The following is a 7,764-nucleotide window of genomic DNA, read 5'->3' as shown; positions in this document are numbered from 1 at the left end:
TCACTCCTCCTTTTTATTACAAAACTGGCATTAGACCTGCATTATAAATATCTCCCCTCCCCCCCCCAAAAAAAAACAACAACTTCATATTTCCTATTTTTCCTTCCTCAGCAGGTATTCACTGCCCTTAAATCATCTTTTGGCCTTGAAAGTTTATAGCTGTTATTTTCAGTTGTTGGTTTCTTTGTTCACTTTATTTCAATAGCACCTGCCCATTAATATTTTGCTTTAATTCTAACTATGTATATGTATCTGTATCAAAATAAAATAATGAAAGCAGCCTAAAAATAGGATGCAACAAGAGCATATGGTTCCAAGCAAGTTGTGATTTTTATTTTGAGATGATGTTTCATTGGAAAGGGAGGGAAGGGTTCTTCACAGGCAGCATAGTAGGGCTTTAAAAAATAAAAGCAGCCACGGTCGCTAACCTTTCTAGGTAGATTTGTTTCATATATTTGAAAGTCACTAAGAATTTTCATGTTTTAAGTTGTCTAAAGCGGACAGTGGAAAGGATTCCTAGCAGTGCAAGGTAAGTGGTTGAGACATTTGGGCGGCCTTTCCTGGCACCCTGTCTCCCTGTCCTGTTTCCCTCCTGCAGCCGGGAAAAGCCCCTTGATAGCGACTCTGCCGCGTGCCCTGCCATCCACCTCGGGGCGCATCGGCTCCCGCTCCCCCAGTGTTCCTAATGCTCAGTTACGCAGTTGTTGATAGTATTCGATGGGTCATTGGACAACAGATTTCCTAATGTGAAATAAGGAGTTTTCTCCTCTTCCATAGTAAAGACTGAGTGTCCCAACTTGGGTTACAAAACCCTTTGTGCTGCCTGACACTTACCACACTTGAGTAACTGTCAACTTGGTACTCTCCATCACTAAATTCTCATCACATCAATTACTGTGGTTCATCTACCAAGAATGGAACCTAGGCAGCTAATTCTTACTGTACAGATAGACTGATTGTAGCTGATTAGATGGTAAACAGTTCTACTGCTTGCGTTTTTATTCTGGTTTTGTTTTTGATCTATGCTGAAGGTCGAACCTAGGGCTTCGTGCATGCTAGGCAAGTGCTCTAGCAACTGAGCTAAAGCTCAGCCCTATGTAGTGTGTAGAGTCAGTCCTCAAAGTCTGTTTCTCAGAAATACGTACTCTGAACATGTCCTGAAGAAGTACTTTTTAAAATGAGGACAAAATAGGTTCTGTATTTAAAGACATCAAACAATCTTTAGCACTGGACAGAAAGGAAAGCAGCAATTCGCGTAGGCTCCGTCATTGGATTCAGAGTCTCAACAGCTGCTATAGAATAGAGCCCTTTCCTAGTTTATACCCCCTTTTTCTGAATAAAGGTGGGCTCCCAATAGCAAACTCTAGTCTAAAGCAAATATAATAAGGGAAGAATCAGATTAGTATTCAGACTATTTAGTTTACAATTCCTGTAAAGGTGTGGAAACTAGCTAAATTCTCACAATGCAGAAACTTTGAGCTGGATTATAGGAAAAGGACTCAGACTGATTTTACACGTTGGTCCTGATGAAACAAGTTTAGTGTAAAACATTCTCCGTTGTCACATTACTACAAAAGGTGGCAGAGATAGTTTCAAGAATTTATGTGATATGCTGAAGTTGGGTTTCCTTGCCATCCTTTGGTCAAGGTTGTAGATTCAGAGGATAAAACTGTGTTCCATTTAGGATAAGTTCATGTATACTGGTAAATCTATTTTTTAAAAAAGTGACCAAAGAACCAAGAACTTCAAGTAATAGTGAAGTTACTGAATAAAAAGTTTTTAAGTGAATTAATTTTAAATATTACACACCAGCTTTCACTTCCTTGTTGACAGACCCCCATTGTACACATTTACGAAAAATACATGTAAGTTACTCGTTTAAATAGTTGAAGTGAGGAAAAAGTTATTTTTACAGGAGGATTGATGGAATATCTTTGTCACAGGGATGCCTGGTTAGCTTGTCTGTAGGTATAAGAGATATTCAAGAACCTAATGAAACTACAGGTTCAACACACACAACTTGTGAACTCCATTCTTTACCAACACACTGGAACAGATCCATGCGTGTTCCCTCACCGTTTTAGAACAAGCATTTAAAGACATAGATCCTTTTTAAAATGGGATACACATATGCAACAGTTTAGTAGATTGTAACCACACATTAATTTGTAACAAGAAGGCAAATAGCTGCATTACAAATGATTATAACAAATACATGAACATTGCTTGACTATAGAACTAGCCTAGAGAAAAAAGTTTCTCTCGGTTTGAAGCTCTCAAAGTGTATTCCAGGAAGCAGAGAATGCTAAGAGTTGAGTATGTGCCATAATCTACCCAGTCCTTAGCTGCTTAAAAGTAGTCCAGGTACATATTAAACTTAGAATAAAATCCATTCCTCTTCTAGTCACCATTCCCAGTGTAAATCTGTAATTCCCTATAAACCTATCTTGGAAGTGGTGAGCAACTGCTGATCTTTGTTTTCATTGTTCTTGTACTAATTCTGAAAGATTGTTACCAATGTATTTAAACTGGACTATTGTGTTTTCTCTTACTAAATGTCTTTTCAAAGTATTTCACTCCAACTTAAGTTATTTAACATTTTTTGAGTGCCAAGAGTTGCTAAGAAACTATATAACCATATTGAGGAAAATCACTCCCACGCCAACAGTCATAGGCCAAAATATAATAAGCTAGGTATATACTCACTGTCGATAGTGCACTCAAAACTTTCACTCACAAGAGACCTCTAGTATTTTAGTAGAATTGTCTTCCCTTGGTGGGTTTTTCCCCCCCTCATTCTGTCCATGTAATCATATCTATACCAATTAGTTCCGGGAGATTCTGTCCATCTCATTTTGGTACATTGTAGTGGTTTTGGTTACTGAAGATGTTATTTTAATAATTTTTGAGATATGTCTTAACCTGTACATAAAGAATAGGAAAGGATGTAAGTTATTACATGAGTAGGAATTTATAACACTCTGTTGTAGGCATTTTGAGTAATAAATTTTAAAATGAAAAAATTTTTTAAAGGAACAACATTTTTGTGCTTTTTTGCCAAACCAGTACAAGCTAGAAAACGTGCAAAGGACTGAATAGCCCTTCTTGTTCTTTTTTGCCACTGGATGATGTAAGTTGAGAATGGAGTTGTTAACCTTAACCATATCTTCCTGACTTTCATCAGTTTCTAAGGAAATCTAATTTAAGTGTTTGGGGATTTTGTTTGATCTGTATTTATTGAGCTCTGGTCATAGACCAGGAGCCTGCCTATCAAGCTTATGGGGCAGCCAGAACACCGTCACTGGAAAATTTAATGGCTCAAGACCTGAATCATTTAACTTATTTTGTATGTTGGGGGGGGGAAAGTTTATTTTGCTCGAGAGTCACGTTTGTTTTTTTTTTTATAACTGTACAGCCTTTAAGGGATGGGAAGTGGGAAAATACCCTAAAATAGGATGTAGATTTTTACAATTGTGTTTATTCTAGAACCTCTACAGGTGCATTATGTAATTAAACCTACAATTTTTAAAAATTTGTGCCATGGTCTTTTCATTCTACTGCCCTTAAGCAGAGTTGGTGCATGTCAATACTGCTGTGTGGACAAGCCTTGCAGTTAGGCTAAAACTTGTCTCCAAAGCTTTATGATCCTTGCATGATACTATACTCAACTACATGTAGACAGACACACACACAAATCTTTGTATTAGTGTTGATGGATCATTGGGATGAGAACAGCTGTAAGAACCCAAATTTGGCAGTTAATGGCATAATCTTTCAGTGCATGGTTTTCATGATGCCTTACAGAGTATTTTCAATGTTGGTCTGGTATTTTGTTATCAGAGTATCTTAGCTGAACAGTAGCTTGCCCTCAACTACCATGGGCACTTTAGAGAGGATGAATGTCTAGGGATGGGACAGGGCTTGTTTTGTAGATGTTCAGAAGACAAGTACACAGGACTACTTACCGAAACGTGGCTGGAAAGGATTTATTCAATTTCAGTTCCCTCCTTAATTGAAAAGTATTGTGAAATCTTGAAGAACTGTTGATTCAGTCTTTGGTGGGACACATTTTTGTCATTACATTGACACTTTTAAATGCCAGGACTTTTTTTTTTTTGCCACTTGAGGATTTACTATTCTAATTTCTCATCTTGGAAGTGCAAATGTATTTTTACAATGAGTTAAAATCATCTAGTTATGTCATAACTTCTAAGCAAACTTCACTGTCAGCTAATGTAGGAAGTTCGTTTTGCTTTCACTCTCCTCGGGGCTGAGTATCCATGTGAAGCATACAGGTTCCAGGTAAGATACAACAAATGATCTTAAGTAACTAGAATCCAAGCAGTATTTGATCTAGATCACCTCCTAGATTTTCCTATGTACTTTTATGAAATGCTTTATTTCTTATGCATAAAAATGTTTTCCGGAATAGATTTTTGGAACATTTTATTTGGAGATGAGAGATAAAGCAGAAGCTCCAAGATAGGCATAAAACTCTCAAGCTAATCAGGACCATAATGTTAAGTCAAAGAGAAGCTGGAGTGTTATCATATAATAATGTACTTTATGGTGTGAGGGAGCTGGAAAGAGATCTGAAAACTAGAAATGTGATTCTGAGAACAAGAAGTAAATTTTGTGTGTAATAAACATGGTATTTCCTGGTAGCTTAAAGAGATTCAGGAATTAACTGCAGTGTATGAACACCTGGTGTGTTAGAATTGCAGTGGATAGTTTAAATACAATATTCCTTGTGACAACCAAAATACGTTGTGGCTCGTGCCAATATTTTTGTTAACAAAATGTTTAATGTCTCACTACAGTCTGATCAGAACTTAGTGTTATAAGCTAGGCCTGAAGCCATTTTATAGCTACTGGCCTAATTGTGTAATTTTTCTTTCAAAATGTTTTATTATATTCTGTCATTTCTTTCACTTAATATATGTCAATTGTCACAATAAAAAATTTAAATAATTGGATGTACGTAGCATGTGTTTGTAAGCCAGTTTGTTTTAAATTTTGTGACATATAGAAAGCTATTAGTTTTCTGTCAAAGGCTCATGAAGGCTAAGGTATTTTAATGTCCAGTTATAGACTTACTTTTCACTATGTAGAAAGGAAATTTACAAGTGCACCGGTTTCTGCAAAATGTTTTTGGGTGGTTTTTTTTTTGCCAGTCCTGGGGCTTGAACTCAGGGCCTGGGCTCTGCCCATGAGCTTCTCTGTGCTCAAGGCTGGCACGCTACCATGTGAGCCACAGTACCACTTCCCGATTTTTCTGTTTATGTGGTATTGGAGAATTGAACCCAGGGCCTCGGGCATGCTGGACTAGCACTTTATCACTAAGTCAGGGGTTCCCAGCCCCCAAACAATGTATTCTTTAAAAATACAGATACTTTGATACAAAGTGTTTTATACTGAAGTCAGCATTGTAACAGAATCCAAAATAAATTTAAGGCTACTTGCCAAGTAAGTATATACAGATGTGAGGAAACTATCCTTTGGCTTCTATCTCCAATCTCCAGGGCTGGCACATTAAGCCACGGGACTGCTCTGTGTGGTCCCCTGGAGCTCTGAACTGTGCCACTAAGGCAGCCATAGACAAAGTTCTGTTCTTTGTGGAGGATGAGAAAGGAAACGAGAGGCACATTTCAAAAGGGGTGAAATCCGATTAATGAACCAACCCAGGTATGATTCTCATCATCCATTTATTTTTATTACATTATTATTAGCAGGGTAGCATAAGGCAGGATCTCACTGTGTAGCCCAGGCTGGCTTCACATTTGCCCTCCTCCTGTCACTGCTCAAGCAGTGGGGTTACAGGTGTGCGCGACACAGTTCCTGGGGTTCATTTCCAAATTTTGATTTGACAGTTCTTCCTCACTGTTGGAAGACAGTAAAATCTAAGCTTAACGCTTTATTATTTCTTAACCATAGACTAGCAGAAATTCTGCAATTGTGATTGAAAATATTAACTACGGGTTAAGAATTTCAGAATTTCAATTAATAGAGTGAAAGCTGGCCCATGAAGAGAAAATTACCATTTTTGAAAGCTTTATTTAAAATTTTTTACTTAAAAAATAATCAAGATGTGTGGTGATTCATGCATATCTTCCCAGCAATGAAAGAAGAGGATTGTAAATTCCAGATCAGGATAGATAGCAAGAACCTAACCCCACCCCCACCCCCAAAAGAGCCATGGCCACTAAAAGGAAGCTCAAAGGAGTCTTCAGGAGCTGACTGTGGGGCTATAACATGGCTGTCAACTCGCGTCTCTTAGAGTAAGAGACCAGAGGTTTAACAAGCATATTTTTTGAACGTTTTTTTGTTTGTTTGTTGTGGCCAGTCCTGGGGCTTGTGCTCTAGGCCTGGGCGCTGTCCCTGAGCATCTTTTACTCAATTACTTGAACCACAGCGTCACTTTTTCTGTTCCTGTGGTGCTGAGGAATCAAACCCAGGGCTTCATGCATGCTAGGCAGGAACTCTACCTCTAAGGCACATTCTCAGCCCTAACAAGCATCTTTTCTTTCAAACACAGAATTGGTGTAGTAAATGCTGACCATGTAGTAGAGGTAGAATTATATCTTTAAAGTAAAATATTCTAATTAAGTAAGGCGAACCATTGTTATTTTGATTCTTCTGTGATTCTACAGGAACTCAAGTCATCTAAATGGAAATAACACTCTTAAGAGAATGTGATTTGATAAGTGAAATAGTTCATTTAGCACATCTAGTCATATCCCGAAGAAAAAGTGAACTGAGAAGCTAGTGGTGATTCACAGTACAGATGAGCTGAGCCGCTTTACTCATGCATCCTCACCCTTCCTCCCAGCCTGTCTCCAAGAAGAAGGTGCCTCTGCAGCAACCCTATGCCCTGACTAAGCAATGTTCCTATTAAACTAAGTCTCTGATTCCATTCATCTATACTCATTCTCAATACAAAGCTCTCCCTATCAAGAAATTTAAAAAGGGCTGGGAATGTGGCCTCGTGGCAAGAATGCTTGACTCCTACACATGAAGCCCTGGGTTCCATTCCCCAGCACCACATATATAGAAAACGGCCAGAAGTGGCGTTGTGGCTCAAGTGGCAGAGTGCTAGCCTTGAGCAAAAGGAAGCCAGGGACAGTGCTCAGGCGATGAGTCCAAGCCCCAGGACTGGCAACAAAAACAAAACAAATAAACAAGCTCCCAGACTGGCAAAAACAAAACAAAACAAGAAAGCATTAGAGATAAAAGCAGAAGAAAATGGAATTGAAAACAAGAAAAAAAATCACTGAGGGGCTGGGAATATGGCCTAGTGGTAAAGCGCTCTCCTAGTATACATGAAGCCCTGGGTTCGACTCCTCAGCAGCACATATATAGAAAATGGCCAGAAGTGGCGCTGTGGCTCAAGTGGCAGACTGCTAGCCTTGAGCAAAGAGAAGCCAGGGACAGTGCTCAGGCCCTGAGTTCAAGGCCTAGGACTGGCAAAAAAAAAAAAAAGCCAGGCATCAGCGACTTATGCCTACAATCCTAGCTACTCAGGAAGCTGAGATGTAAAAATCATAGTTCAGAGCTAGCCCAGTCAGGAAAATCCCTGTGACCACCAGAAAAACAAGTAGAGCTATGGGTGAAAGTGGTAGAGCGTTATCCTTAAGCAAAAAGCTCAGGACAGCACCCTGGCCCTGAGTTCAGGCCTCATTACCAACAAAGGAAAAAAAAAAAGTAGTTGAAACCCAGTCCCTCTTCCAGCTGATTCTTGCTGGATTTCTAGTCTTTAAACAAGTT

The sequence above is a fragment of the Perognathus longimembris genome, chromosome 13, assembly GCF_023159225.1.
Source record: "Perognathus longimembris pacificus isolate PPM17 chromosome 13, ASM2315922v1, whole genome shotgun sequence".
Lineage (NCBI taxonomy): Eukaryota > Metazoa > Chordata > Mammalia > Rodentia > Heteromyidae > Perognathus > Perognathus longimembris.
Note: the sequence above shows the minus strand (reverse complement) of the source record.